Source organism: Meleagris gallopavo, chromosome 4 (genome assembly GCF_905368555.1).
Source record: "Meleagris gallopavo chromosome 4, MGAL_WU_HG_1.1, whole genome shotgun sequence".
Lineage (NCBI taxonomy): Eukaryota > Metazoa > Chordata > Aves > Galliformes > Phasianidae > Meleagris > Meleagris gallopavo.
In genome coordinates, this window is record NC_139407.1 from 68,270,796 (window position 1) to 68,292,795 (window position 22,000).

At 50.0% G+C, this 22,000-nt stretch overlaps 1 protein-coding gene across 3 annotated transcripts in view; it reads right to left on the minus strand.

Annotated features, from left to right (window-relative positions):
• The window catches only part of LZTS3 (leucine zipper tumor suppressor family member 3), a 41,816-nt gene extending 24,333 nt beyond the window's left edge, over positions 1 to 17,483 (minus strand). The window contains exon 1 of one of the 3 annotated variants that reach the window (XM_085223747.1): positions 17,277 to 17,483. The gene's annotated coding sequence lies outside the window, so the exon portion shown is untranslated. Of the gene's footprint in view, positions 1 to 17,240 lie in introns of all 3 variants that reach the window. The other 2 variants (XM_010710573.4, XM_085223746.1) reach the window with 2 other exon arrangements.
• Positions 17,484 to 22,000: the final 4,517 nt, after the last annotated feature.

The following is a 22,000-nucleotide window of genomic DNA, read 5'->3' on the forward strand; positions in this document are numbered from 1 at the left end:
TTGCAGGGGCTCTTGCACATCCAGTTGCATCTACACCATCATGTTTCCCAGTCCCCAAAGGATATAACCACCAAGCCTCTTTGATTTTGGGTTTTATCTGAATCTACACTGCCCTTTTTGGGCAGCTATGGTCAGTTTCCAGGTAGCGACCACCCTTCTCTGCCATGGGTCAGACCATGAGTCTGCCAATGCGCTTTTAAATGCTGTTTAAATTCAACCAGATCACAGTTATCAACACAGATTGCACCCTAATTAACAACACAGCTTGAACTCTAATTAGCATTCTACAGAGCTCATCAACAGGGATAACTTTCAGCCTTGTGTTAGGGGCTAGGAGTTACCTACCTGCGTACCCAGCTATGATGGACTGTGTCTTCCTGCCTGGGGGAAGATACTTTGAACACCCACCAAAACCCCAAAGTTCATCCTGCAAAGGATGCCCATGCCAAGAACAGCATGGATTTCTACCATGCATAAGGCTGCAAAGCCTCTAGCAGTGCAGAAGAGGTTAAAATTAGAGGGGTTTGCAGATTTGGGGTGGGAGCCACAACAAAAAGAGCACCTGTAGCTGTTCAAAAACAGAAAGAAAGGAAGAAGAAAGGCAAAAGGAAAGAAGCAGATCTCCTTTCTCCGCTCAATGAATCTCCTGGATTGACTGCTATCAAATGGGACCCTAGGGACTCCTATTCATTTTTTCTCTTCTGCAGGGAAATTCTCTTGTTTGAGAATTATTTCTATGGAAATGTTCTGGTGTTTTTCTCTTTCTCCTTTTTTTTTTCCCTCTTCAATGAAATAGGGTGTGTGTTGTTTTCTTTTCCAATGCCCTCTCCTTCTCTTGAATAAAATAAAATTCAGTTTTCAGAAAGAAAAAAATACCACTTTACCCCCCAACCCTCCCCCCTCTTTTTCTTTTCAATGCCTTCTTCCTCTTGAGGCAAAGAAAAATAAACTCGACTCAAAACCAAACGCTTTGTTCCTTGGATCCTTTGTCTCCCTTTTCCTTTCTCTTGCAGCAGTGGCTCTGAGCAGCTCCCTGGCGGGGTGATCTCACTCCTGCTGGTGCCATTTCGGTTCAAGATCTCTAAGCACTTTGAGGTCCCCGGACTGTGGTTATAAAAGTGCTTAAGTGTTTTCTGCGCCGATCAGAGCAGGAGCAAAAATGTCAGCAGCAAGGAACGTCACTGGGTTGGGATTTTCCCCTGGGGTTTGTGGGCAGAAAGCATCGATGTGCTTGGGGAGAGATGGAAATGGGAGCAGACGCCTGGCTCCCCGCACTGGGATTTCTTCCTTAAAGAAATGCTCAGTCAAAACACCCTGATGTAGGCTAGAGCCATCCTCAGACTCCTTTATTTACAGGAGTAATCATTTTCAAAGTCTTGAGGAGATGAAAACCCCAAACCTCCCAAATGGGCACCCAGCCCTGACTGTGGAGCGGGGTTGTAAATCTCCAGAGTTTTCCAGCCAGCATCACTACAGCTTAAATTCAGTTCCAGCCCTCAGCTGGGAGCCAACTCCACTTGTTGTAGAATCATAGAATCATTTGAGTTGGAAGGGACACTTAAAGGTCATCTAGTCCAACGCCCCTGCAATGAATGGGGAAAGTAAGCAGATAGCATCCAACAAAGTAAGTGAATGGCATCCAACAGTCTACATCCAGAAGGTCAATCTCATACTATAACTCCAAATCACCCCTTGGGGTGAGCTACAGCAGGGCCACAGCTTGTGGAGGGGTTTTATAGGATCACAGAATGATTAAAGATGGAAAAGACCTCTGAGATCACCAAGTCCAACCCCAACCCATTCTCACCATGCCCACTGACCAGTGAGCATCCTCAGGGTTCTGGAACACCCCCAGGGATGGTGACTCACCACCTCCCTGGGCAGCTGTGCCAGTGCTGGTTCTAACCAGAACCTCCCATGGCAGAACTTGAGGCCATTACCTCTCATTGAGTGTTCGCAGCTTCAAGCCTTGATGTAAGCTGCCCTTGAATCTGTGGCTGTTGTTTGAAGATATTCCCCGCTATAGAATCACAGAATATCCTGAGCTGGAAGGGAACTACAAGAATCACTAAGTCTAACCCCTGAGATGTCATCCCTGCGCCGGTCTGAAAGCTAAAATGCTGAGGGAATTTGTTTGTGCTCAATAAATGGGATAAATTGAGGCATTTCCATACTGCCCCAGAAGTGTGAATTGGAGGGGACCCTCTCCAAGTCACCGTGGAGGACTGGTGGTCCTGATCACTGCAGAGCTGGGTTGGTGCCATTTGTTGCAAGGGGGATGCTTTCTGTCTCCAACCCATAACAGCATCTGCTTGCTCAGCTTGAGGCAACGAGAACAAGCCAAAAGACTCTGGTTCCTGTCGTCCAGAGAGATGGTTTCCTATTCTGGCAAAGCAGCCCTGCTGGTTTAAGCTGTCTCTTCCTGAGAGGGCTGCGTTGGCTCCACACTGAGCAGACAAGCTTAGGCAGTGCTGGCAAGCCTGGAGCTGGTGCATAGCCCAGGTCTTCCTGTAAATCACTGCAGCTGCAGATGATGAAAGCCTGGTGTGTGTGCTGTGATGCTCCAGCATGGTGGCTTGGCCATGCTATGTAGGTCAGTCTGAGCTGCGTGGGGGAGCATGTGATGCTTGTCCTGGCCATATGGCACTCCCACTCGTGCCTGCTAATCGTAGCTGCTCTTAGGCAAGAAGAAATGCACTTTAAATGGTCACCTTCCCTCCTTCAGCTAATGAGAGGGAAAACTGGAGGGTTTTCTTTTCACCAGCCTTTCATACCACAAGTCCTTTGCCTGGGAAGAAAGCTCCTGTTTCTCTCATGGGAGCTAGAACCATATAAAAGCTGGACAAGGTCCTCATCTTCTGAGCTGAAGAAATGGTGTAGGCAAGCAATGCTATCCCTTTTCCCTTCTCTTCCTTCATGCTTTGGTGGAGCTACCCCAGGATCAGGAGATGGTGACAAAGTCTCCAAAAAGAGGAGTCAATACGCCTGGAGAAAGTTGGGGTTAGCAGCTTTCCCAGCTAATTTTTAGGCTGGAGAAGCTTGTCTAAGCATCCAGCCCTGAGTGCTTATCCGGAAGAAAGGAAGCAAACCTCCTAGAGAGTGCTCAGGCTCATTCATAGTCCCAAATCAGGAGGTCAAATCCGGTAAAAATTAATTGGAGCAAAACAAATTGCCACCAGAAGAACTAGCTTTCCAATGAAATGAGCAGGTCAGCATGCATCCTGTTTAAAAGGGCTGTTTCTATCCACGTTGGGATTCAGGGATTGGAGACAGCCCCCTCGGATGAGGATGGATGGCACTTTTTTGGCATCACAAGGGAGGAAAAAGGTTAAATCTTCAGCAAAGCCTCTCTAGGCTTCAGCAGGAGCAGGAACAGTGGGATCTGATAGAAGTGCAGGAAGCCTGAAGCATCTCAGTGGCCCCAAGCCTGTGTGCTTGCCCTGAGGTGTATGCTTTCTTTCTAGTCCCTGAGGATCCAGGCATAGATCACAGAGAGGGATTTGGCTGAAGGTGAGGGGGAGTTGAAATACCATCTACATCCATGACTGATGTGCCTGACAGCACTGGGCTCTGGCAGGAGTTAGTTTACAGTTAATGAATGACATGAGTGTAACAAACATCCCTCAGCTATTGGCTTCCCCATAGATGGCTTCTTTGTACTCAGAAATGTGGGGATTCCCTGCCCTAAACACAAATTCCTGTGCAGTGACTGGCACTGAACCATGACTGGAAACCAGTCTCTCCAGTAATGGCCTTAAGTTGCACCAGGAGAGGTTGGATATGGGGACGCACGGTTAGGGGATGGTGGGGATGGGATAACTGTTGGACTCGATTTCAGTGGTCTTTTCCAATCTTAATAATTCTATGGTTCTAACTGGAAACCAGCGGTTTTGTCTCCACTCCCTGCTCCCCTTCCTATCACTACTGATAAAAAACACAGCAAGAAAGATTCCTAGGATAATATAGAATCATTAAAGCTGCAAAAAACTGAGATAATGTAGTCCAGGTTTTGACCCAGACTTTGCTGTGCATGAAGGAGAGCAGGAGCAGGGAGATGCAACCTTTGGAGCAAGCAAAGCTTCCATCATACTGCCCTTCTGCTTACATACTGCTTGCCTGACTGATTCACCCATTGCTTTCTGAATAATCCATAGAGATTTTAAAGTGAAAAAAAAAAAAAAAGGTGTTGAGGAGAAAGCCATGGATGGGCCAGAGAGGGAAAATTTCCATAACTGCATAATAATAAAATCAGATTACATAAGGGCATCTTGCATCATCTGTGGAGAAGTAATTACATCTACACCACACATCTAAAGAAAATATCATCATGTTAGCTTCCATATCCTATAATTAGACCTCACAAGATATGTGCCAGGGGGTTTATTATTTTGTATACGTTGACTATAGAGCTTGACGTAGATACGTGGATTCCATCTTTTTCACCAGCTAGGAGAGTTCTTGGAGTTTAATGTGGCAGCTGACCCAGCTTCCCATGGAAAGGGATGTGATGAGTGGCATCCTCGTGAATGGGATGGTAAAATATTTTAGTCACCTCCCTCAGTGCCAGCTAGGCTGATGGGGACCCAGGTGGGATGGAAAGGCAAAGCCAGGGCCTTGGTTTTCAATCCTTCAAATGGTCTTTGATTTCTACCCCTGTGCTACAAACCTTGGGAAGCCATTTCTCACTTGCTAAGAAAATGACCTGATTTGCAGGGAGGTGTTGCTCTCATGGGTTCCTGAAGTGTCTGCTCAGACTCATTAAACAAACACTTCTGCTTGCCCAGCTTTGGACTTCACAACAAGATTTGGGCTTTGAACACTTCTCCCTTCCCTCCAGATCCTCTGCAAAAGGAAAACGAGGCTTTGAAATCACTACAGGGCTTGCAAATTACTTGGTTTGATGTAGTCTTTCTCTTTGTCTTGCTTGTGCAGCATTTGGATGAAAAGGAGACAGAAATAGCACATGACAATTCTCTTCTCTCTGGATCCAGCAGCATGATGGACACAGCTGAAAGCTTTGGGCCAAGGAAGGAGGACCAGTGAAACACAGTTCGTCTACAGTTCTGGTTTCCTCCTTGCTTTCCATTCGCCAATAAATGGGTTGAGAGCACTGGGAAATACCATCAGCTCTGTTGCAAATGCAACAGATTTGTCCAAACTAGATGATCATTGTGGTACTTTTCAATCCAGGCCATTCTATGATTCTATGAAACCACACCAAAGAGGCTCCTCCAGCAAGATGGCACATTTCTCTAAGCCAGTTGTATTCCCAACACCATCATCAGCTGCAGAAAACTCATCTCTACCCTGGGCTCTTGGGATGGGTTTTATCCCCACTTCTCCTTTTTACTATCTTCCATCTGGAGAATCACAGAAAGGCTTGGGTTGGAAGGGGCCTCAAGGATCATCAAGCTCCAAACCCCCTACATGAGGGACGAAGGAAGAGAAGGACTACCAAGCTCAACAGAGCTGTCGTAAGGGTCAGATCTAATGGAGACATAAAGCCCTGCATCACTGAATAAATAACCAGTGGATCAGTGGTGTTTGAGGTACTTCACAGCATGTCATCACATTGTTTTGTTCCCGTACCTACATGAAGAAAAGCCAGCTTGCATTGCCCTCATGGTCTAACCCCACTCCTATTTATTTTTTGCTTCGCTTTGTGCCAAAGCAGTGTTAGATTACAACCATGAGAAAATGCTTCCAATGGTTTTACAAGAAGAGGAGTAAATTAGCTGTATAGATAACCTGCTAAGAAAACACTCCTTGGGATGCTGCACTCCGAGCTGCCAACACTACTTGTGCTATTGGGAGAACACAACACTGAGCTTCTGGGGCACTGTCTCCACCCCAGCACTCCTTTCAGGAATGACTGTGCTGTACCCATCCAGCCCTGCTCACCATCAGCCTTGTTGGACTAACACCCACTGAACCCAGAGCTCCACCTTAGCCCCCTTAGTCATTGCTTTTCCAAGCGGAAGAGTCCCAGCCTGTTCCTTATGGAGAAGCCATCCCCCTTCCACGCCCATCCTAATGTCCCGTCCCGTTCCCATCACAGATGATGTCCTCCTGTCCCTATCTCCTCCGTGTACCACTTTGTGACCACCTTGAGCTGCACCAGGATCAAGTCCCAGATGCCTCTGCTCCTGCCTCAACACCAGGCACCAAAATGCATTCTCCACTCTCACTGAATCCCTTTGATGGCAAATGTAAAGAGCAAGAAACCTCTAAATGATTATTTGAGAGATCTTATTCTTACATTATGAGGATTATTCCTCCTGACAGTGATGATTTCATAGAGCCCCATACACAGACCTCCTCCTGAACCATTTATTTTTTACCTAGTGCTTTGTGCTAGGAGAGAACCAAGATGTGCAAAGGAAAAATACTGTGTGGGGCTGAGCCCTCAACCAGCTCCCAGTACTCCTGAGGCTTTGGTTCTCAGCATGGGGCAGCAGGATGCTTCAGACCTGCAGGTAAGCTGGGAAGCTCGGAAGCTCTTGTGAAACACGTTCCAGAGGAGCCTGGCATGTGTTGAAAGCTTGCACTTCCTATCTTTGGGGCGGAATTCCTTCCAGCACAACATCCTTATTTATTTGCCTGGGCTGTGAGCAGACAACAGCAATCCCACGCCGCTCATCTCACCTGTGCTGCTGACAGCAGCTGCCGCGGGATCTGCTGCTACAACACCAGATGTATTTTCAGCATCATTCCTCTGTAGGTTTTTAAGTGAATCCATGCTGGAAAAGCACTCAGGGAGGGTTTACAAGCATGCTTTAGGGCACTGCTTCAGACAGGACCACAGCCACAGTCAAATGATGCACACGAGTCGATCCCCGCCTTCTTTTTAGGGTGGGAAGGAGGAGCACGTAGCCAAATGCCATCAGGAGCCAGAGAAGGGAAGAAATCAGGAGAAAAAGGGAGTGCCCACTGCTCCAGGAAGGTAAAAGGGTGGAAAAAGGTCCGGGAAAACCCAAATGGACATGATCCCGAGGGTCATCTGTGCATGGTATGAAAATAATACTAATAAACCCTAATATTTTGCTAAGTGTAAAATAAACACCAATTTTTCCAGACCAAGGGCAGACTATATGGCAAGAGGGCAGAGGGCTGCACTGGCTTACAAACTGAAAAATAGAGAGGAATTTTTTGATAGGACCATCCTGCACACAGGACTCCATGCAAACCCTATTGGGGAAACCTTGGCGTGCCATCCTGTGCAGAATGGTGGCTCCCAGAGACATCTTCAGAGTAGGAGCTATTGTGCCACAACAAAACAAAGCACTGGGGGTGTGCTGGGTCCATATGAAGAGATGACTGGACACCCTTCATTGCATTCTCAGTGCAGCTTGCTGCCTGACTTCAAGCTTTTTTGGGGCTCAACGTCACATCTCGTGCAGCTCAGTAGACCACAGGCCATCCATGCTCCACGGCTGGCATACAAGGGGTGGCTTGACTCTGAGGGTGACGCTGTCCCAGAGCCCTGGCAGCTGGACAAGTCCCGTGATGCCACATCAGCAAGTAGCTATGCCAAGCTGTATTGACTCCTGGGGAGAGGATGCCAAGAAATGCAGGAGCTGGCAGCTCACCAGCACACAAACTGTGGCACCGGGCAGAGCTCCGTGGGTCATGCAGGTACACGGGCATCCAGGCCAGGTTGGCATGGTCAAGGAACTGGACTCTAGAGAAGCTATTATAGAGCAGTCAGGCATTGACACAGGCTGCTCAGGGAAGCGGTGGGGTCACCATCCCTGGAGGTGTTTCAGAACCATGGAGATGTGGCACTGAGGGATGTGGTCAGTGGGGATGGGTTGGGATTGGACTTGATGATCTTCCAACCTTAATGATTCTACGATCATTCATCCTCTCTTCCCAGTCACCTTGACTCCTCCATCTGCTCATCCTAGCAGGCAACATTCTACAGTACCTATTTGCCCAGGGAAAGGCCTCTGCTACCTGCTACAAGGCTTGCACTGCCTCCAAGGAGACAAATTTTGTCTATGTCAGTATGGCACTGGGGATGGCTGTTGAGCAGTGCCTTTGAGTTACCTCCCCATGCAAGGCAGGTGCACCACAAGCTCTGCATGGCTGAGATGCTGGATGTGGGAGGAGGGAAGAGAGGTCAGTCACCCCCAAATAGCAACGGTCTTAAAAATAGGCAGCCTTTTCCTGCTCACATTGACTCAGCCTTCACAGACCGCAGATTCCTGAGATGTCACTGTGAGGAAATTGCCTCTCTGTGCTGACCCTCTGTCTGCAGAGTGCCCTTCTGTGAGGGACAGCTCCAACACCACAAGCATGAGGAAAGGAGATGGGGCAAAGAGGGACCAAAGGAGATGTGTCAGCATCCCAGCTTAGGTGGGCTTGGATCCTTACGAGGGGGTGAGCATCCTTCCTCTCTCCTGCAGAGCTTTGGTAGGAGCCCAGTTTTGGGTTCATCCCTACCAGTGGGGTTTTCTATGCCTGAAGATGCCCTTCTTCACCACAGTGGGATGGAGTACTGAGAATCATGGAATCATTAAGGTTGAAAAAGACCACTGAGATCATCCATCTAGTCCAACCCATCATTTACACCCATCTCCAGCAGATAACAGGGCCACATGCATATCTGTTCCCACCAAACTGGATTTCAGCTGTCTCTCATTCCAATCCTTCTCCTTGTCCAGTCCTCTCCCATCTCTTCCAAATGCTAGCACTTATCCTCCCATGGGAATGGCTTGAAAACACCTCTTCAACTCTAGGAAAGACACTGCCGCAATGATTTTAGAGATGCATCCCTGTAACTGTGGCCACCTCAGTTGGGATCACAGCCTTCAAAAGCCACCACGTGTCCCTGAGAGCCCACAGTCATGGGGTCCATTGCCCAGAGGGGCAGTGGCCACAGGAAAAGGGGCAGAAGAGAGGCTTCATGTTGTGTTTAATCCTGTATAAAGCAGATGCAGACAGCTCCGTGATCTTTGCTGCCATCCGCTCCCACTCAGCTCTTTTTCAGCCTTCTGCCCATCAAGAGATGTCTCCTCTCCAGCACCTGCATCTTCACATTTTTAAACCCAATCTGCACCAAACTCTCCGGTTTCACCACTGGGGCCATATCCCACCAACACAGAGGTGCAGAAGTGTGTGCTCTCATCTTCTGCCCTGTGAGGTCCTGCTGGTACAGAGACATCCAACCCCCAGCCACAGCTGCAGCTAAAGGAAGGGTCATCATTGATATTTTGGAAGCCACTTCCCTCCCCCTCCTCTCTTCCAGAAAAGCCTTTTGTCTCTGAGTTTCTTTCTCTCTTTCATTAAAAAAAGAAATGCTTTGAATAGATTCTAATGGAGCACTGAATGCCTCTCGGCATGGGGCTCTTTTGGGCAAAGGAGGGATTTTCATTGTGTCCAACTTTGCAGTGAGGAAACCTGTCTGCTTCTCCCACTGCTCCCCACCTGGGTCCTACATCCTCACCCAGCTCCTGCCTTAAGCCCAACAGCCCACTCCATGCATGTTCAGCACAGAAAAACCAGGCATCCCCCCCACTGGCGGGGGTAAATCTCCATAGCAGAGGTGCTCCAACCTCTGAGCATCCTCATGATCTCCTCCAACAGTTCCACAACCCCATTCTGGGGGCCAGAACTGCCAGAGCAGAACGTGTCATTATTCTGCCTCGAGAAAGTTACAGCATTCACTCTGCAATCCAATTTGCAGCGAATCCCTCTCCCAGTCCCGTATCAGATCTCTCTCAGATGTTCACAGACAACCAGAAGGAACCCTGCTTTTATTCTGCAAAACCAAGAACACAAAACAACTGAGCTGCAACAGCGTTCCCAGGACTTGGCTGGCGATCAGAAATAGCTGGTAACAATGGAGAAAAGGCAGAGGCACTCAATAATTTCTCTTCTGGCTTTGCAAAAAGCAGGCTGATGATCTCGTATTGCACAGGGGCGACAAAGTGCTTTCCAGTCCATTAGTATCCCAGGAAAACACTCAGTGGCATGGCCTAGGGATAGACATTTTTAAACAGTGAGCTCTCATAATGTGCTCCCAAGGGCCCGATAGAAGCAGGGTGAGGAGTGCTGTGGACTGTGCTAATCCTATCTAAGAAGTCCTGGGATTTCTAGTCTGCTGGAATCAGAGAGAAGGATGCTAATTGCAGAGCAATGTTCAAGAAAAGAGGAAAAGAAGAGCTGGAGGGGTGCATCTCAGCCCAGCAGAATGGATGTGGGACTGGAGGGATGAAGCATGGGTAGGTGTAAATGGATGGCTCATGCTGAATAAATCTTAGCAGATCCATTCAGCTCCATTTAGGGCAGGCTGCATTAGATGATCCAAGTAGCTTCACAGATGGGAATATACTTGTATGAGGTCTGATTGTGGTCTGATTTTTGGCTAGTTCTGCATAGAGCCAGGAGTTGGACTCAATGATCCTTTATGGATCCCTTTCTACTTGGGGTATCAATGATGCTGTCTGGTCCCTCCTCACTCAACCCATCGGCATTTTGCCCTAACAGCTAATTTTGCCAAGGAGGGATGTTCTCATTGCCCTTTCACAACATCTCTGCAGGTCACAGGGGTCCCTGCAAGATGGCCCCAGAGCAGAAGCCTTCTCCTTGCAGCACAAGGCACGGTCCACTGCAGACCCTCCAATCAGCACAGTAATTTACGCCAATTGCTGCAATCAGCTAATTATCACACAAGATCAATTCAAATGAAGTTAGGTGTCAGCTGCTATTATGAAAGCTTGCCATACTGGAATAAAGCTGTGAAAGCTGTCAGGGCCCAAAAGCCATTCTGGAAGTGAAGTGGGAAGAGCTGGGTGGTTGGACTGAGATTCTCAACCCACCCCCACTATACCCACTGACCATGTCCCTCAGTGCCACATCTCTGTGGTTCTCAAACACCTCCAGGAACGGTGACTCCACCATTCCCTGGGCAGCCTGTATCACAGAATCCTTACAATTGGAAGGGATCTTTAAGGGGCATTTAGTCCAACTCCCCCACAACGAAGAGGGCTATCTACAGCTCCATCAGGTGCTCAGAACCCCATCCACCCTGACCCTGTCTCCAGGGATGGGCCATCCACCACCTCTCCATGCAACCTGTGCCAGTGCCTCACCACCCTCATTGTAAGAGACTTTTTCCTTCTATCCAACCTGAATATCCCCTCTTCTAGTTTGAATCCACTTCCCCTTGTCCTAATCACCACAAACCATACTGAAGGATCCCCGGTGTGAGGTCATCCAGGCTGAGCACATCAGCCCATCCTGCCTGGTGGGTGTGGGACATGGGGGACCAGAGCCAGGGGCAGGCACAAAGCCCACAGAGACATGGGATAATCCTTCCCTAAGCCGTCTGTGACAGATTTAAAGGGTGTTTGTGTCGGTGCCCTGGGATCAAGATCTTTAAAGGATAAGTGTCCGAAGGAAATGAAAGGATTTGAGTTCTCAAGGCCAGGCATGAAACAGAGACACAGCTCCAGGGGGGCATGCGGGGGGAGTGGGTTATGTTTTGCATGCTCTGCCTTGTTGGAGAGGGATGCTGGCCCAAATCCCTGCCTGTCTCTATAAGGCTGAGCCATGCAAGCCCTTCAGGGTGTAACAGTGCTTCCATCCCCATGCCAAGGATGGGGAACTGCAGCAAAAGGTTTTGTCCCCATCCTACCTGGTGCCATGGTCCCCACATCCTCCCCTCTGCTGCTCATTCATTCACTCAATGGCTCTCCCCAAGCCACCAACGCACTACTGCCTCTGGAAGGGTTAAGGAAGAGGGGGAAAGCCATCAACAGATTGATGGAGAAGTTCATTAAAGAGGGAGCAATTAAATTCCAGCAAGGAGGAATGACCTGCACATCTATGTAGCCCCGGGGAGCAATGCTGGTAAGGCTGCACAGGGCACACGTGGTCATGCTAGGGGACAGTTTGGTGACCTGCAAGACTTGTTCTGAGTACAAACACTGTGCTGCATTCCCTTCAGGAGTGTTTGCAGTCCTGCTTTGTTTGCCCAGGGTTGTGGTTTGTTTTATTGATATTTTTAAAAATTATTATTAAAAGCTACTTCAGGTCACTGAGAACGCGGAGGGAAGACAAAATTCTGGTTGTCCTTCAGGAATGTCAGTGGTGCTGTGTTTGCCATGGATGAGATGAGTTTGGTTGGGCTCTGCTGGAAAACAGAAGTGGTCCTTTAGCTGCAGGACATCACCTGCCCCCAAACACATGGGGCTCATAAATTAACTGAAATAGGGTATTAACATAGAATCATGGAATTATTAAGGTTGGAAAAAAACTCCAAGACCATCCAGTCCAACTGTCAGCCCATCCCCACCATGCCCACTAGCCATGTCACCCCCAGTCATCCTTCCCAACATCCCACGTACCCACCTCCTTGCACAACCTCCTGAGTACCATCACTCTGCCATGTCAGCCTGGCCCTAAAACACCACTTATGCCTATCAAAAGTGAAGTTCTGGAGAGCATTATGGAGAAGCAGAGATGGGTGGTGGGTCTGCTCCTGCCTTAGTGTCCCTGCTGCAGGGACAGTCCTCCCTGGCTTCCATCCCACAACAGTAAGGCAAGGTGCATTGTCTGCCTTGAAGGACCACCAACATAGAATCATAGAGACATTTGAGTTGGAAAAGACCTTCAGTATCACCAAATCCAACAATCAACCTGATCTACTGAATCACAGAATATCATCAAGGTTGGAAAAGGCCTCTAAGACCATTAAGTCCAACCCCAGCCCACCCCCACCATGGCCACTGACCATGTCCCTCAGCACCACACCTCCATGGTTCTGGAACTCCAGACTCTACCACATCCCTGGGCAGCCTGAAACATATTCCCATTCCTTGTCCCCTTACAATTCCTTGCATCACAGGGAGCAGAGGACTACGATCCCAAGAGCAAGAGAGACAGGGTAATGTCTGTGGTGGGATAGCTTAGTCCTCCCATCCTTATGTCTTGGGTGGGATGGTTTTGTTAACACTCCAAGTGCTTGTGAAGGGCAATGCTGGGGATATAATTAGGGCAAGGTCCATAGGGAGCACAAAGAGCTTGTACTAGATCAGCTGATATAATTAGAAAGCAGGGACAAGGAGATGAGCTCCTGTGCCCACCGCTGGTCTATTTTTCCCCATCTCCAGCAATTGGGCTAATAAAAGCTGTGACCTTCACATGCACATCATAGAATAGAATCATACAAGTTGGGAAAGACCTCTATGATCACCAAGTCCAATCCCAACCCATCCTCACCATGCCCACTGACCACGTCCCTCAGTGCCACATCTCCATGGTTCTTCAACATCTCCAGGGATGGTGACTCCACCACTTCACTGGGCAGCTGTGCCAGATAAGTTTTCCCTGATATCCAACCCGCACATCTATTTTGCACATCCCAGTCCCCCTATGGCACACATGGGCATCCCTGCATGGCCCCATGCCCTCCTGCCTTTCCCCAGCTGGTGGACGTGCAGTCAGAAATTGCTTATCGCACATTTTTCCTGGCTCAAATCATTATTATTGTTCCTGGTGCTGTGTTTCCAGAGGAAAACATGTCTTTGGGCCACATACCAACGGATTTGGTTAATTCGTCACCCACAGACGCACATATATTTATTTAAAAGCGCCTCTTGTTATGTTACTTGGCAACTTCTGAGCCCAAGTATTTCTCCAGCTGATAAATATTTGGGAGATTGTGTGCATGTGTTAATGAGACCATCAGCTTTCTCCTGAGCTCCCTGGCCCCATTGCATCTGTGCAGTCGCAGAGTGGTGCAGGGACCAGCCAGGCTGATGCAGAGGATGCAGGAGATGCTCAAGGGTTGGAAAGCAACTGAAGAAAAAAATAAATAAATAAAAAATCATAGAGCAAGAAGTCCAGCTCACCTCATTAAATAAATCCCTGAGCTACTACTGCTGGAGGATGGAATGCTTTCTGCCAAAGGAGAATCCAAACCAGTCACAGCTCTCTGGGCTGTCCCAAAGCTTAATGCAGGTGTATGAGAAGGGTGGAAACTGTGGCCACTACAAAGAGACTTCATGCAATAAAAGCAGTAAAACCCACAGTTTCACTAACAAGACCACATTGAGAGGGCAACACCCAGGTTTCCTGAGATGAAACAGTGGCTTGGAGGCTCCCACATGGGATGTGAGGGGACTTCTATCTCCCTCAAGCTCATGGCTTCAACCTCACTTGATTATAAGGACATCCTTCCCAACGGCTGCTTTAATACTCATATTTTTGCTGCTTAAGGAGGCATAGGACCACGAGGGAAGGTGATCCTGTCCCATTGCCCCAGCCCTGAGGGGACCTGGAGGCACCAGAGTTCCCAGGCATGTGCCTCCATTTCACTTTCAGATCCCTCAAATAATAATAACTGTGTTTGCCAGCTCCTGTGACAAGAATGACTAATGGGGAAAGATCTGCCGAGAAGGGAGAGGGAAAAAAAAAGAAAAAAGAAAAAAGAAAAAAAGAAAAGATTTCCTCTTTTCACCCTTCGTTTGCTGGATGTCTCTGACAGCCCTGGGCACATCTGGGATTTCCCTGGTGCAATCCTATGGGTTTCAAAAGCCTTAGGATAGCTCCAGCAATACCCTTGTCACACGTCAGCTTCCTCAAAGGGACAGGAATCCATTCAATAAACTTTTTGCAGCCTGATTTATCCAAATTCCTGCTCCACACTGAGCTATAATGCCATGATTTTCACCGTACATTTAGAAACCACTCTATTCATCTGCCTTTCTGCAAGGGAATGGAGAGTTGCCCTCCCCACCCACCAATCATGGCCTGGACCCTGTGGAGATGCTGCAGAACCTGCAGAGGTTGAAGAATGCTGGCAACATTAGGAATGCTATGGACATTGGGGGAGATGGCAGAGGTAACGTGATGGAAAGCTCAGCAATGACAGCAGAGCAACAAGGTCCTAGGCTGTAGCAAGAGAGGATTTGCTCAAATTCAATAGCCACAGAAATAAAGGAAAGACCCTGCTTACCTTCAGAAGGCCTCAGGTAGGCAGGGATCTCCAGCAAGATACCCTTGCCTCCACTGCCAACCCTTAAATCAGGTCTGGGAAGGGGTGGATCCTGGCTCCACCCTTTCCAGTCACTCAGGTGCAATGCACCTGAGCTCCCCTGGGTTGGCCTTGCCTTCCTACCAGATGCTCAATCACTTTTTCAAGCTGTGACAGCATTTCTGCTACAGCAGTTTTGGGGACATTGGAGATGTTGGGGAAGATGGCAATGTTGGGAATGCTGGCAACTCTGGGGACTTTAGGGTTGTTGGGGACGCTGGGGATGTTGAGGACATTGGGAAGATGGCAGTGTTGGGGATGCTGGGGATGTTGGGGACTTTGGGGACATCGGGGAGGTTGGGGAAGATGGCAGTGTTGGAGATGTTGGGGACATTGGGGATATTGGGGAAACTGACAGAATTGGGGGCTTTGGGGACGTTGAGGATGTTGGGGAAGCCAGCAGTGTTGGGGATGTTGGGGACATTGGGCAAGCTAGCAGTGCTGGGGACTTTGGGGACATTTAGGATGTTGGGGATGTTGAGGAAGATGGTGGTGTTGGGGATGCTGGAGATGTTGGGGAAGCTGGCAATGCTGGGAATGCTGGGGACACTGGGGACACTGTGAGGCTTTATGGGATGTTGGAGACGTTGGAGATGTTGGGGAAGCTGGCAGTTTCGCAGACTTTAGGGACATTGAGGACGCTGGGGACTCTGGGGATTTTGGGCTTTCCTGCACTTTTCAGCCTCCTCCTTTTGGATCTGGGGGATGCTCCTTAGGACATCAGCCTGCTGACCCAGCAAATATCGCCTCGGGAATGGGGGATCCCCTCTGTGAAGCCACACACACCCCTGTGCTGCTCTTTAAATGCCCCACAAAGCTATGGGGAGATTTTCATCCCCTACACAAATCCCTCCCACCCTCCCACATCCCCATGCGTGGAACACAGGGGAACCACGCCGTCCCTACGCCGCTCTCCATCTCCTTCCAAACCATTGCAAGCAAATCCATTCCCCAGCCGGGCTGAACTCTGATGACAGCATTGCATGCTATATATAGCGACAGCGGATCGCCGCTCCATCCAAGCGGGGCCACACATAAACAAACGGCAGCGCGCGGATACCTCTGTGGAGAGGGGATGGTGAGCAGCCAGCGTTTGATGGAGGAGCCCCCAGACCCCGTAGCAAGGGTCCCGAGCCCCTGTTTTAACGCCTGCATCGCTCTGCTGCTGGTGTAATATGGGTTTGAAGATGAAGGATGTGCTGGGGGGTGTTGGGAGAAGAGCTAAAGGAGGCACCAAGGGTTATCCCGTGGGGCAGAGGCATCCCCAGGATGGGATCGTGCTGAGAGCTCAGCATCCTTCTGAGCATCCCCTCCCCATAGCATGATGCTGTCACGGGGTCCCTGGGTTTGGACCCACTGACGGATGGAAGGATATATAGGGGTTGGCACACCCAGATGGGGCTCAGTGCTGCACTGCAGCACAGCCCAGGTCTTGCCCTGGCTTTGCCATGGGGTTGTGCCATGGGGATGCTCATGGGGACGGATGGAGCCCATGGGGTTGGGGAGCACCCACATCCCTGCCAGCGTGCACCCACCCCTGGGGGTCTGCAGCGAGCAGCACAGCCATACCCACATCCCCCGGGTGAGGTCCCAAGCTGGGAGCCCCGTGTCCCCCCCATGACCCCCCCAGTCTTCCCCCCTCGTCCCTCCCTGCTGCCACCGCTGGGCCACCCAGCGCCGAGGCAGATGACATAATTCCCAGCAGCTGCACACGGAGATCGCTCGGCCCCTTCGCCGAATCCCACCCCAGCCCCTTCCCCTCCAAAATAAGCTCACAAACGAAGGAAGCTGGGGAAGTGTGTGTGGGGGGGGAGGGGATGAGGATTTGGGGGGGGTACAAACACGTTTGCAATCCCCCACCCCTCACCGCCCCTCCCCTCCTCGCACTCTATTTTTGGGTGCTGTCATTTCCAAGCAGCTGTGACTTTAGGCACAAACAAGCAGAACCCCCAACCCTCTCCCCTCCCCCCCCCCCAAAAAAAATTAATTAATAAACCAAACAACCCCAAACATTTTCCATCGCAGAGCTCCCCCCCCAGCAAATTCCCTATGGGTGGGTGCTTGAGGTGATATCCCCCCTTCTCTCTGCACATCTCCCCTCTAATCTCAAAGCCACTTTGGGAGATGCGGGCAGAGATAAGGGGAACCCACCCCCGCCTCCCCCCAGCACCCCCCAGTCCTCCCGCAGCCTTCTCACCAGTATCTCCCAGTTCCTCCCCACCCTTTGCCTTACTGGTGGCGGGGACGCTCGCCGGGCAGAGCTGCGGGGCGGGGGTAGGACTGAAGCCTGGGGGGCCTCTCCGGCCCCGTCGGAGAGCTCTCATCTCATTTCGTCGCGCGTGTCACCCCACGCACACGTACACACACACGCCTCTCGCAGCCACGTTCCCCCCCTTCTTGCGGCAAAACGGCGGCCGGCCCCGACCCCACCCCCTGTCAAAGCTTCAGCCTAACAGCGAGGGAGGGAGGGAGGAAGGATGGAGGCAGAGCTGCTCGCCGGCCCTTTAACCCTTCCCTCTCTGAATCCGCTGGGGTGCAGCCTGGGGACCCCCTCGTAGCCTCCTGCTGTGCCTCGCTCGTCTCCGGTACCCAGAAATTTGGCAAAGATCTGAGCTGATTCCCCCAGATCTTCCTTACGCCGGGCTGCATCTGGAGTGCTGTGTCCGGTGCTGGGCCCCAGCACGGAGGAATCACAGGATCACTGAGGTGGGAAATGACCTCTGAGATCACCAAGTCCAATTGTCAACCTATCCCCACCGTGCCCACATGTCACCCAGACATCCAGGCTGCTCACTCTGTCCAGAAACACTGAGACAGCTGCACCACGGTGAGATGGGCTCCAAGTCCGCTCTAGAAGGGGGCACTCCTGGGTACCCCAAGTGGACAGGGAAGAGATGCAACCCTAGGTGTCCCCCATCCAGTGATGGGACATGCTCAGAGGATGCTCAGACGATGCTCAGTGCAGCTCCACCACCAACCTATCTGCAGTACAACTGTTGATGGACACCCAAAGGAAAGCAAACCCAGGACAATATTTCCCCCCAGCACTCTCCAGTCATCTTCAGTTTAGGATATTCCCAGTGGGTGAGCATTCTACCAAGACAATCCAGCAGAATGAAGGTCTCACTGTACCCCATGTTTGGAGCATCAGCAGTTCCCAACTCCGCTTTTTTTTTGTTACAAAAGGATGGGTTTTGCAGGGTCCAGGGCTCAGTGAGATGTCCAGATTGGATATTAGGAACAATTTCTTCTCCAAAAGAGTGATGGGGCACTGGCACAGCTGTCCAGGGTGGTGGTGGAGTCACCATCCCTGCAGGTGATCCAGAACCATGGAGATGTGGCACTTGGGGGCACAGTTTGTTCACATGGTGGGGGTGGGCTGACAGCCTCTATATAAGGATTACCCCAGGCTAGCATTGGAGCAGCAAGTTTTGCAGCTGTTGATCTCTTTCCAAAAGTGCTTGATGACGAAGTTGGCTCATCCAGCAGCCCAAGGTGAGTGCTCTGTCCGGGGGGACATCGCTCTTCCTCTGCTGTTTGTCACCATCGTGGCTCTGACAGCATCTCGAGTGGACTTTGTTTTCCCTCATCCTCTGAATGTTTTGTGCATCTCGATGTGGTTATCGTGCTCCATCCGTCAGATTGCAGCGAGTCCCAGGGAGAAGGTGCCAACTTTAACATATGCCTGAACAGTTCTTTTCAGACATATACAAACTGGAACAATGCCTCGCTGAGAATATGCTTGTTGATGCAATTTGCCAACTGTGGTTTCAGATCTGCTCTTTTCAGCAAGTACCAGCTATGTGTAGACAGTGCAGAATCTTGGATAGCTGCAATCTGAGGGACTCTCTGGAAGTCTCTCCCCAGGCATGGGTGATCTAATGGGGAAGAGAGCGTAAGGATGAGTGAAGACTTCCATGCATATTGCAAATAGCTCTCAGAAAAATGCATCTCTGCCTCCAGGAACCTCAGTCCCTCTTCCCTTTTCTTCTCTCTGCTTTAGGAAGTGGCCAACACTGGTTTCTCTACAAGGATTTGGAATCATAGAATCATTAAGGTTGAAAAATACCTCTTAGACCATCAGGTCCAACCTCACCATGCCTACCGACCTCATCCCTCAGTGCCACATCTTTTCAGTTCTTGAATCCCTCTGGGGACGGTGACTCCACCACCTCCCATGGCAGCCTGTGCCACTGTATTACCACTCTTTCAGAGAAGAATTCCTTCCTAATATCCAACCTGAACCTCCTCTGGGATGATTTAAGGACATTCCCTATCAAGCAGGACTTTGCTCGGCTCCTCACACCTCCTAGGTTCAGATGCCTTCACCATCAGTCCCCGTCAGGAACATGGTTGGTTATTTAATGGGATGATGGTTGGACTAGATGACCTTAGTGGAGTTTCCAACCTTAAGGATTCTATGATTCTATGATACCCAGTTTGGAGTTTGGAGTTGTGTCCAAGCTTGCCAAGCAGGCAATGAAGCCTGCTGGGTCTGATGAGGCAGAGATGGTTTCTCAGCACCATCCTTCAGGACGTGGCTCTACTGTTGCTTCCATGCCCTTCAGCTCCCTGGAGCAAAAATCACACCTCATTCTTTGCTGATGGAACACCCTGAGCAGCTGTAGGGTTGGATGTGGGCAATTGATGAGTCAGTCCAAGAGCAGAGGGTCAGTTCTGAATGGCCCATTCTGCACAGAGCACTGCCAAAGGCATATGTGTTTGAGGCAGCAAATAATCAAGAGACCATTGTTCATAGCAACCTCAGTGGAAATATTTTTGTGTGTGTATGCATGTGTGTGCTGGCATCCAATTTGGCAATGGTTACTCAGCACTCGTGGGCGGCCTGTCCCTTTCTCTCAGCTGGAGTCTCCTCCTCCTCACAGGGACCCAGAAGAGGGTTGGAACTGGAGCAGATGGTTTGGGGGTGCTCAGAAATACCACTGCCAAGGGCTGTCTCATCACCAGCTCCAGCTCCTCGGTGTGCTGAATGTGCTTGAGACCAAGGAGATCTCTCCAAGGAAGTGGGGACATGGGGACATGCCAGAAGATCCTGGAGACATCATAGAATCAGAATTGTTTGAGTTGAGAAGGACATTTAGAGTTCATCTAGTCCAACTCCCCTGCACTGAATAGGGGCACCTACAGCTTGATCAAGTACTCAGAGCCCTGTCCAGCCTGGCCTTCAGTGTCTCCAAGAATGGGGCATCCACTGCCTCTCTGGGCATCAGCTCTTGGTTGGATTTTGAGAAGGAACAGAAATGGAGATCTTTGGATCTTCAGAGATCTTCCCTATCCACACCCAAGAAAATTTAACCCGCCAACACTGAGAGGATGGAGAGCCCTTGCTGAGCAGTTTTGCTGTGAAAAAAGTCTTTGTCCAGGTGAGAATCCAAGGGTGGAAACCTGGATAGTGGACAAATGCTGGAATGCTCCATACATCCACACATCTTCAAGTACAACACGAGATCTACCATAGAAACTCCCAGGCTCCCATTGAAAGCCTCACTGCTGCTCTCATTCCCACAGAAGTGAATGGAGAATGACTTTCTCCTGATCTCCGTCCCTTCCACAGCTCCTGGCATTTTGCTTTCTCCAAAGCAATGCTCTGAAATCAGCCGAGATAAAACGGAGCAACTCCTACACACCTTGGGAGCTCAGGCAGGGCTGCTTCCCACACAGTGTCTTTCACCCAAATTAAACAGCTCTCAGCTGAGCTCTGCCATCCATCACGCCAACCCGCAGGCACAGCTCGCTTTTGGCAGTTTTCTACACATTTTGGTTCACGTTCGGTGCAAAACAAGCAGGGACCTTTTTTGTGAATGTGTTGCAAGGGGCACACAAGCTACAAAACTGCAGGGCCGTCCTTGAAATGGCTCACACTGGAGTCAGTAGGAGGCTTGCAGTCATTAAATATTGCCAAGACCTGGGTAACAAGTGCTGTATTCAGACCGCCCACTACAGGGGAAGGATGGATGGGGTCTGTCCCCAAGAGCTGGGTCACTCCATGGGGAGGTATCACTGAGATATTGGGTTTCCACTGAATAAAACAGCACGGGGACCTTGGTACAGCATGAAAGTAAATAACAGCAGGCTTTGCTGGCATCTGCATCCAGAAGGATGAGTGCACTCTGTTGGTGGTGTCTGGATCATAGAATCGCAGAATCATAGAATGGTTTGAGATGGATGGGACTTTTAGAGGTCATCTACTCCAACTCCTGTGAAATGAGTGGGGACATCTATTGCTTGATCAAGTTGTGGTCCAGCTTGACCTTGAATGTCTCCAGGTCCAGAGGCATCCATCACCTCTCTGGAAAACCTATGCCAGTGCTTCACTAGTTGGATGTAATTCAGCCACATCTTGGTGTCTTGATGCATTGCCCTATGCTGTATTGATAGGAGGCCCCTTCAGTTGCCCATGCACGTGTCTGAAAGCACTGTAGGTGTCCCAGGCTATTCCAGGCAAAGAGATGAAATATAGCTTCTGTGTTGGCATCGCTGTGGGATAACTCAGTGGAGATCCTTGGTGGAGACCAAAAGCTGTTTTCTCATGTAGGCTGACATCTGTGGTGACAAGTGCCACAGCCCCCCGTTCACATCCAGCTGCTTGAGGTGGGAAACTGAGGTGCTCCCGAGCAACCTGTACCAGAAACACCTGCACTGTTCATGCCCAGATCCATACTAGCTTTGGATGGCTGCATTTCAGGAGAAATCACCATTGCATTTTTAGCTCTGCATCCTTAGCCAGGGCTAGCAAATCCTCCATCCCCTCGCTGCCTGCTCGCCTGAGAGCAGCCCCAGGGAATGACCTTAGACTCAAATTGCATTAAGAAAGGTCCTGGTGAGGCAAGGCGGCTCTCAGAGCCAGAGTTTGCTGGCAGCCTAGGCAACCGCCTTGGGCTCCTTCCAGCCTCCAGGGAGAAGCACAGTCCCCAGGAATCAATAGCTGAGTGCTTC